Source organism: Petromyzon marinus, unplaced genomic scaffold (assembly GCF_048934315.1).
Source record: "Petromyzon marinus isolate PM22_M1 ecotype Great Lakes invasive population unplaced genomic scaffold, UKy_Petmar_22M1.pri1.0 PM_Scaffold_68, whole genome shotgun sequence".
NCBI lineage: Eukaryota > Metazoa > Chordata > Hyperoartia > Petromyzontiformes > Petromyzontidae > Petromyzon > Petromyzon marinus.
In genome coordinates, this window is record NW_027423675.1 from 124,764 (window position 1) to 135,580 (window position 10,817).

A 10,817-nucleotide genomic window follows, 5' to 3' on the forward strand; every position below is an offset into this window, starting at 1 on the left:
CTGTAGACAGAGTGGCTCATTGAACCATCAGGTCTCTTTTTAATTAGGACATCCAAAAAAGGTAGCTTGCCATCTATTTCGACTTCCATGGTAAATCTGATGGCTGGGTGTATGGAATTAATGTATTCGAAGAATTGGTCTAGAGCAGGCCGGCCATGTGGCCAGATGACAAAAGTGTCATCCACGTACCTCTTCCATAAGGTTGGGCGCAGAGTGGCAGTCTGGATGGCGTCAGTCTCAAATTTCTCCATGAAAATGTTAGCTATAACCGGAGATAGGGGGGAGCCCATTGGCGTCCCCTCAGTTTGTTTGTAGAAAGTTCCATTCCACGTGAAGAATGTATTGGTTAAACAGTGTCTCGCCAGGAGGGGTATCTCAGTGTTTAGTCCATGATGAACCAAGTCTTCAATGATTGCAATGGTGTCAGGTACAGGAACCTTGGTGAATAAGGAAACTACATCAAAACTGACAAGCAGGTCGTCTGGGGACAGGGAAAAACCCTTGATTGTCGATACCAGGTGAGTAGAATTTTGTACCGCAGAGGTGTTTTTTCCAGTGAAAGGACGCAGGATTTCAGGCAAAAAAACGAGCCAGTTTGTAGGTGGGGGAGTTGATAGTAGAGACGATGGGACGAAGGGGTGTATCTACTTTATGAGGGCACCCCAATGGGCTCCCCCCTATCTCTGGTTATAGCTAACATTTTCATGGAGAAATTTGAGACTGACGCCATCCAGACTGCCACTCTGCGCCCAACCTTATGGAAGAGGTACGTGGATGACACTTTTGTCATCTGGCCACATGGCCGGCCTGCTCTAGACCAATTCTTCGACCACATCAATTCCATACACCCAGCCATCAGATTTACCATGGAAGTCGAAAAAGATGGCAAACTACCTTTTTTGGATGTCCTAATTAAAAAGAGACCTGATGGTTCAATGAGCCACTCTGTCTACAGGAAAGCTACCCATACGGATGCTTATCTGAAACCGGATTCCCACCTCCATCCATCACAGAAGAACTCTCTCATCAAGACTGTATCATAGAGCCCAATGCATATCCGACCAGGAACACATAGGCAGTGAACTCAAGCACGCACACCAAGCTCTTGAGGCTAATGGTTACTCCGACTATACAATCCGTAAAGCTATCACTCAAACCATGAAGAAGGACCCTCTTGAGGAGCCTTTCAAAACCATAACTTTACCCTACATTGCGGGGATCACAAAAAAGATCTCCAAAATCTTGAATAAACACAAGATACAGTCTGTTTCAACACATTACATAAAATCCATGATCTGGTTCCGTCTGTAAAAGATGTGATTCCGGACATACAGTACCCTGGTGTCTACAAACTAAGTTGCCTCTGTGGTAGTAGTTACATTGGAGAAACCAAACGCCATGTCTAGGACCGCATTCGTGAACACAAAGCAGACCTTAAACACGATAGGACCAACACCTCGGCCGTGGCAGATCATTGTCATAATTCAGTAGGCTCACATGACATTGACTTTTCCAAGACAGAGGTTCTTTGTAAGCCATCTGGCTACCATGAGAGATTCGTTCATGAGGCTATCCACATATACAAGCACGGAGACAATTTCAACCGAGAAGATGGATTCTGGCTTAGCAATCATTGGAAAGATTTGATAAACAATTTCAGGTCTTAATTGATTGTTCACGCTTACAGTGGCTTTCAGACAGCATGCCTTAATTTTTAGTCTCCCCCCTCCTCTTTTCAGAACATAGATGGACTAGTCCTTCTAAATAAACTGCCAAATCGCTGCGCGTGGCGCTGACGTTTTTATAAATAAATAAATACACCGTTTAAAAATAAATAAATGTATGCAAACCAACACACCTGAAGACGACCGTTTGTGTTATGGTCGAAACGTCGTGAGAATTTTTATTGTTTTATATATATTTTATTATTTTATTGTTTCCCTTCAACGTGACTTTACCGAAAGAGCTAAGAATATGAATTACTGCAGTCACGAAAGCTTTAAATCAAAATTTACGATCAGAGCATGTTTGTTTGCATATTTACCACAAGTACCGTGTGTGGTTAATGCAGTAACTTGATTCATTGCAACAGGTTTCTAATTGGTTGTTTGAACATTTTAACACCACTTCCTGCTTTACTGCCAGAAAGGGTAAAACCTTTTATTATTTTTCACACTTTGATTCTGGAAAAAGGTCCCATGATACAGCTTGTTTGGCTGGATGGGGCTAAATGGATGTGTCATAGGCTAGAACAGAGATATAATTATGTGGTACAGAAGGATGTGGATGGAGCTAATTGGACTTTCTGATGACTTGTACCAAGTGTCAAAATCGGCCTCTGTGGAGGAGGTTTTCATATAAAGTCTCATAACTTTTTTCACAAGATCCCTAATCTCAAGCAAAAGCCACCCAGACACGAACATGTGACACATTACAATGTTTATTCACCCGATTGCTACTAAGCATGCATCAATTTCCAATTGCAGTCGACAGACACGTTATGGTTTGATGTGGAATATAGACTGTTGCAGAGTGTGAATACGATCTTCAAAAAATATATATTTTTGATAGCAGCTTGCAGTCTTTTACATGATGAAGGATCACTGCCATTTATCATCCCAACGAGTAAACCATCTTAACCAATCAAATATGCCTAGATTTTTGGAATACCATGAAACACTATTAAAGTGTTCATTTTTGTACATATTTTCATGAAATGTTTCCAATAGATGTTTATGTAGTTTTCTTACACGCATCATGTAGTTCACTATGATAATAATGGTTTTGATATCATGCCATTTACACAGGGGCGTCTCAGATAAGGGGCGTCTCAGATAAGTGCCATGCAGCACATTTCATGAGGTTTTCTAAATAAAATTTATTGCAGCCTCCTTGTGCAAACTAGTCTTGTTTTCACGTCGTTAGTAAAGCAAAACTCACAAACTCATGGACTGTGTTGACCGGGGGAGGTGAAGGTAATCACCAATAACCTTGCCATGGACATACTCTAAGACAACCTCTGTGAAGGACGTTCTCCCTGTGGAACCCATCATCCCTTCTGGATGCCCCGATCATTGCAGTGATCCCCTAGAAGGCCAATAGACCCCCTCCGAGTACCCCTACTGCTCAACATCCATGGCACTTAATGTATGGGAAATGCGAGTTGATGACCCAGGTCAAAATATACAGTGAGGGAAGAAAGTATTGGATCCCCTGCTGATTTTGTACGTTTGCCCACTGACAAAGAAATGAGTCTATAATTTTAATGGTAGGTTTATTTGAACAGTGAGAGACATAATAACAACAAAATCCAGAAAAACGCATGTCAAAAATGTTATAAATTGATTTGTATTTTAATGAGGGAAATAAGTATTTTACCCCTCTGCAAAACATGACTTAGGACTTGGTGGCAAAACCCTTGTTGGCAATCACAGAGGTCAGACGTTTCTTGTAGTTGGTCACCAGGTTTGCACACATCTCAGGAGGGATGTTGTGCCACTCCTCTTTGCAGATCTTCTACAAGTCATTAAGGTTTTGAGGCTGACGATTGGTAACTCGAACCTTCAGCTCCCTCCACATATGTTCTATGGGAGTAAGGTCTGGAGACTGGCTAGGCCACTCCAGGACCTTAATGTGCTTCTTCTTGAGCCACTCCTTTGTTGCCTTGGCCGTGTGTTTTGGGTCATTGTCATGCTGGAATACCCATCCACGACCCATTTTCAATGCCCTGGCTGAGGGAAGGAGGTTCTCACCCAAGATTTGACGCTACATGGCCCCGTCCATCGTCCCTTTGATGCGGTGAAGTTGTCCTGTCCCCTGAGCAGAAAAAACACCCCCAAAGCATAATGTTTCCACCTCCATGTTTGACGGTGGGGATGGTGTTCTTGGGGTCATAGGCAGCATTCCTCCTCCTCCAAACACGGCGAGTTGAGTTGATGCCAAAGAGCTCCATTTTGGTCTCATCTGACCACAACACTTTCACCCAGTTGTCCTCTGAATCATTCAGATGTTAATTGGCAAACTTCAGACGGGCATGTATATGTGCTTTCTTGAGCATGTGGACCTTGCGGGTGCTGCAGGATTTCAGTCCTTCACGGCGTAGTGTGTTACCAATTGTTTTCTTGGTATGGTCCCAGCTGCCTTGAGAACATTGACAAGATCCTCCCGTGTAGTTCTGGGCTGATTCTTCACCGTTCTCATGATCATTGCAACTCTACGAGGTAAGATCTTGCATGGAGCCCCAGGCCGAGGGAGATTGACAGTTCTTTTGTGTTTCTTCCATATGCGAATAATCGCACCAACTGTTGTCACCTCACTAAGCTGCTTGGCAATGGTCTTGTAGCCCATTCCAGCCTTGTGTAGGTCTACAATCTTGTCCCTGACATCCTTGGAGAGCTCTTTGGTCTTGGCCATGGTGGAGAGTTTGGAATCTTATTGATTGATTGCTTCTGTGGACAGGTGCCTTTTATACAGGTAACAAGCTGAGATTAGGAGCACTCCCTTTAAGTGTGCTCCTAATCTCAGCTCGTTACCTGTGTAGTGATGGTAGCATCACTACTGTGTACACACGCACAAGCGTGACGTCACTATGCGGGGGAGCATCATGACCACGCGGGTCTACACACACGCATGACGTCATCCCGGCTGGAGGCGAGAATGACGTCAGGGCCGGTCCTGGGCTCGGGAGACCACGAGGGTGGTGTGAGGCCGTGGCACTCTGTGACCCCGGCTGGACACGTGACTGGACCCCAGTGGGGGCCGGGGGCCTAGGGGGCACCTCGGAGGGCACGTGGACAGCAGGGGGGCTTCGAGAGGGTTCTCGAAGGAGGCGTGGCCGGGGCGGGGCCCGGGAACGCCGAGGCCCATATAAGCAGCCTCCTCACGAGGTTCGAGGCTGCCCGTATCAAGAACAAAGATGCATCGTGAAGACGCCAAGAAGAGTCAAGCCTCCAGTCAGCGGACCTGGCAGTAGCCACCTGGCTGGGTCACGCTAGAGTATTTGAGAAGTGTGTGTTAGCTAGAGTAGGTCGGTGGTCACCACCTTATGTGCAGTGTTATATTACTTACCGTTCTAATAAATCAGCGTTGCCTCCCAAGGAGTCATGTGTGCACCTAATTCGAACCCACTACAACTGTGTGAGTGACTCTGAGTGACTCTGAGTGATTGTGTGAGTGACTGTGAGTGACTGTTAGTGACTATGAGTGACTGTGTGAGTGGCTGTGTGAGTGACTGTGAGTGACTATGAGTGACTGTGTGAGTGACTGTGAGTGACTATGAGTGACTGCGTGACTGTGTGAGTGACTGTGAGTGACTATGAGTGACTGTGTGAGTGACTGTGTAAGTGACTATGAGTGACTTGTGTGAGTGACTGTGTGAGTGACTGTGAGTGAGTCTGAGTGAGTGACTCTGAGTGACTGTGTGAGTGACTATAAGTGACTGTGTGAGTGACTGTGTAATTGACTGTGATAGTGACTGTGAGTGACTGTGTGAGTGACTGGGTGAGTGACTGTGAGTGACTGTGTGAGTGACTGAGTGATTTTGTGAGTGACTGTGATTGACTGTGAGTGACAATGAGTGACTGTGTGAGTGGCTGTGTGAGTGACTGTGAGTGACTATGAGTGACTGTGTGAGTGACTGTGAGTGACTATGAGTGACTGTGTGAGTGACTGTGTGAGTGACTATGAGTGACTTGTGTGAGTGACTGTGTGAGTGACTGCGAGTGAGTCTGAGTGAGTGACTCTGAGTGACTGTGTGAGTGACTATGAGTGACTGTGTGAGTGACTGTATAATTGACTGTGATAGTAACTGTCAGTGACTGTGTGAGTGACTGGGTGACTGACTGTGAGTGACTGTGTGAGTGACTGAGTGATTTTGTGAGTGACTGTGATTGACTGTGAGCTACTATGAGTGACTGTGTGAGTGACTCTGTGAGTGACTGAGTGACTGTGTGAGTGACTATGAGTGACTATTTGACTGTGTGAATGACTGTGCATGACTATGAGTGACTGTGCGAGTGACTGTGTGAGTGACTCTGAGTGACTCTGAGTGATTGTGTGAGTGACTGTGAGTGACTGTGAGTGACTATGATTGACTGTGTGAGTGACTCTGAGTGACTGTGTGAGTGACTGTGAGTGACTATAAGTGACTGAGTGACTGTTTGAGTGACTGTGAATGACTGTGAGTGACTCTGAGTGACTGTGAGTGAATGTGAGTGACTGTGAGCGACTGTGTGAGTGACTGTGTGAGTGACTGTGTGAGTGACTGTGAGTGACTGTGTGAGTGACTGTGAGTGACTGTGTGAGTGACTGTGAGTGACTGAGTGACTGTGTGAGTGAATGTGAGTGACTGTGAGTGACTGTGTGAGTGACTGTGTGAGTGACTGTGAGTGACTACGAGTGACTGTGTGAGTGACTATGAGTGACTGTGTGATTAACTGTGTGAGTGACTATGTGAGTGATTGTGAGTGTCTATGAGTGACTATGAGTGACTGAGTGACTTAATTGACTGTGTGAGTGACTATGAGTGACTGTGAGTGGCTATGAGTGACTATGAGTGACTGTGTGAGTGACTATGAGTGACTGAGTGACTGTGTGAGTGACTGTGTGTGTGACTATGAGTGACTGTGTGAGTGACTGTGTGAGTGACTGAAATTGACTATGTGAGTGACTACGATTGACTGTGAGTGACTGTGTGAGTGACTGTGAGTGACTGTGAGTGACTGAGTGAATCTGAGTGACTGTGAGTGACTATGAGTTACTGAGTGGCTGTGAGTGACTCTGAGTGACTGTGTGAGTGACTGAGTGACTGTGTGAGTGACTGTGTGAGTGACTGTGAGTGACTATGAGTGACTGAGTGACTGTGAGTGCCTCGGAGTGATTATGAGTGACTCTGAGTGACTGTGAGTGACTGAGTGACTCTGAGTGACTGTGAGTGACTGTGAGTGACTCTGAGTGACTATGAGTGACGGTGTGAGTGAATGAGTGACTCTGAGTGACTATGAGTGACTGTGAGTGACTGTGAGTGACTGTGTGAGTGACTGTGTGAGTGACTGTGTGAGTGACTGTGTGAGTGACTGTGAGTGACTGTGTGAGTGACTGTGAGTGACTGTGAGTGACTTTGTGAGTGACTGTGTGAGTGAATGTGAGTGACTACGAGTGACTGTGTGAGTGACTATGAGTGAAAGTGTGATTGACTGTGTGAGTGACTGTGTGAGTGACTGTGTGGGTGACTGTGTGAGTGACTGTGTGGGTGCCTATGATTGACTGAGTGACTGTAATTTACTGTGTGAGTGACTATGAGTGACTATGAGTGACTGTGTGTGTGACTCTGAGTGACTCGGAGTGACTCTGAATGACTGTGTGAGTGACTGTGTGAGTGACTGTGAGTTACTATGAGTGACTGAGTGACTTAATTGACTGTGCGAGTGACTATGATTTACTGTGAGTGACTGTGAGTGTGACTCTGAGTGACTCTGAGTGACTATGAATGACTGTGTGAGTGACTGTGTGTGACTGTGAGTGACTGTGAGTGACTGTGTGAGTGACTATGAGTGACTGAGTGAGTGTGTGAGTGACTGTGTGTGTGACTATGAGTGACTGTGTGAGTGACTGTGAGTGACTGTAATTGACTGTGTGAGTGACTTTGAGTGACTGTGTGAGTGACTGAGTGATTCTGAGTGACTGTGTGAGAGACTGTGTGAGTGACTCTGAGTAACTGTGTGAGTGGCTGTAATTGACTGGTGAGTGACTATGAGTGACTAATTGACTGTGAGAATGACTGAGTGACTATGAGTGAGTGTGTGAGTGACTATGAGTGAATATGAGTGACTGAGTGACTGTGTGAGTGACTGTGAGTGACTATGAGTGACTGTATGAGTGACTGTAATTGACTGTGTGAGTGACTATGACTGACTATGAGTGACTGTGTGAATGACTGTGTGAGTGAATGAGTGACTGTGTGATTGACTGTGTGAGTGACTCTGAGTGACTCTGATTGTGTGAGTGACTGTGAGTGACTGTGAGTGACTATGAGTGACTGCGTGACTGTGTGAGTGACTGTGAGTGACTATGAGTGACTGTGTGAGTGACTGTGTGAGTGACTATGAGTGACTTGTGTGAGTGACTGTGTGAGTGACTGTGAGTGAGTCTGAGTGAGTGACTCTGAGTGACTGTGTGAGTGACTATAAGTGACTGTGTGAGTGACTGTGTAATTGACTGTGATAGTGACTGTGAGTGACTGTGTGAGTGACTGGGTGAGTGACTGTGAGTGACTGTGTGAGTGACTGAGTGATTTTGTGAGTGACTGTGATTGACTGTGAGTGACAATGAGTGACTGTGTGAGTGGCTGTGTGAGTGACTGTGAGTGACTATGAGTGACTGTGTGAGTGACTGTGAGTGACTATAAGTGACTGTGTGAGTGACTGTGTGAGTGACTATGAGTGACTTGTGTGAGTGACTGTGTGAGTGACTGTGAGTGAGTCTGAGTGAGTGACTCTGAGTGACTGTGTGAGTGACTATGAGTGACTGTGTGAGTGACTGTATAATTGACTGTGATAGTGACTGTCAGTGACTGTGTGAGTGACTGGGTGACTGACTGTGAGTGACTGTGTGAGTGACTGAGTGATTTTGTGAGTGACTGTGATTGACTGTGAGCTACTATGAGTGACTGTGTGAGTGACTCTGTGAGTGACTGAGTGACTGTGTGAGTGACTGTGTGAGTGACTATGAGTGACTATTTGACTGTGTGAATGACTGTGCATGACTATGAGTGACTGTGCGAGTGACTGTGTGAGTGACTCTGAGTGACTCTGAGTGATTGTGTGAGTGACTGTGAGTGACTGTGAGTGACTATGATTGACTGTGTGAGTGACTGTGTGAGTGACTCTGAGTGACTGTGTGAGTGACTGTGAGTGACTATAAGTGACTGTGTGAGTGACTGTGAATGACCGTGAGTGACTCTGAGTGACTGTGAGTGAATGTGAGTGACTGTGAGCGACTGTGTGAGTGACTGTGTGAGTGACTGTGTGAGTGACTGTGAGTGACTGTGTGAGTGACTGTGAGTGACTGTGTGAGTGACTGTGAGTGACTGAGTGACTGTGTGAGTGACTGTGAGTGACTGTGAGTGACTGTGTGAGTGACTGTGTGAGTGACTGTGAGTGACTACGAGTGACTGTGTGAGTGACTATGAGTGACTGTGTGATTAACTGTGTGAGTGACTATGTGAGTGATTGTGAGTGTCTATGAGTGACTATGAGTGACTGAGTGACTTAATTGACTGTGTGAGTGACTGTGAGTGACTGTGTGAGTGACTCTGTGAGTGACTGAGTGACTGTGTGAGTGACTGTGTGAGTGACTATGAGTGACTATTTGACTGTGTGAATGACTGTGCATGACTATGAGTGACTGTGTGAGTGACTGTGTGAGTGACTCTGAGTGATTGTGTGAGTGACTGTGAGTGACTGTGAGTGACTATGAGTGACTGTGTGAGTGACTGTGTGAGTGACTCTGAGTGACTGTGTGAGTGACTGTGAGTGACTATAAGTGACTGAGTGACTGTGTGAGTGACTGTGAATGACTGTGAGTGACTCTGAGTGACTGTGAGTAAATGTGAGTGACTGTGAGCGACTGTGTGAGTGACTGTGTGAGTGACTGTGTGAGTGACTGTGAGTGACTGTGTGAGTGACTGTGAGTGACTGTGTGAGTGACTGTGAGTGACTGAGTGACTGTGTGAGTGACTGTGAGTGACTGTGAGTGACTGTGTGAGTGACTGTGTGAGTGACTGTGAGTGACTACGAGTGACTGTGTGAGTGACTATGAGTGACTGTGTGATTAACTGTGTGAGTGACTATGTGAGTGATTGTGAGTGTCTATGAGTGACTATGAGTGACTGAGTGACTTAATTGACTGTGTGAGTGACTATGAGTGACTGTGAGTGACTATGAGTGACTATGAGTGACTGTGTGAGTGACTATGAGTGACTGAGTGACTGTGTGAGTGACTGTGTGTGTGACTATGAGTGACTGTGTGAGTGACTGTGTGAGTGACTGAAATTGACTATGTGAGTGACTATGATTGACTGTGAGTGACTGTGTGAGTGACTGTGAGTGACTGTGAGTGACTGAGTGAATCTGAGTGACTGTGAGTGACTGTGAGTTACTGAGTGGCTGTGAGTGACTCTGAGTGACTGTGTGAGTGACTGAGTGACTGTGTGAGTGACTGTGTGAGTGACTGTGAGTGACTATGAGTGACTGAGTGACTGTGAGTGCCTCGGAGTGATTATGAGTGACTCTGAGTGACTGTGAGTGACTGAGTGACTCTGAGTGACTGTGAGTGACTGTGAGTGACTCTGAGTGACTATGAGTGACGGTGTGAGTGAATGAGTGACTCTGAGTGACTATGAGTGACTGTGAGTGACTGTGAGTGACTGTAATTGACTGTGTGAGTGACTGTGTGAGTGACTGTGTGAGTGACTGTGTGAGTGACTGTGAGTGACTGTGTGAGTGACTGTGAGTGACTGTGAGTGACTGTGTGAGTGACTGTGTGAGTGAATGTGAGTGACTACGAGTGACTGTGTGAGTGACTATGAGTGAAAGTGTGATTGACTGTGTGAGTGACTGTGTGAGTGACTGTGTGGGTGACTGTGTGAGTGACTGTGTGGGTGACTATGATTGACTGAGTGACTGTAATTTACTGTGTGAGTGACTATGAGTGACTATGAGTGACTGTGTGTGTGACTCTGAGTGACTCGGAGTGACTCTGAATGACTGTGTGAGTGACTGTGTGAGTGACTGTGAGTTACTATGAGTGACTGAGTGACT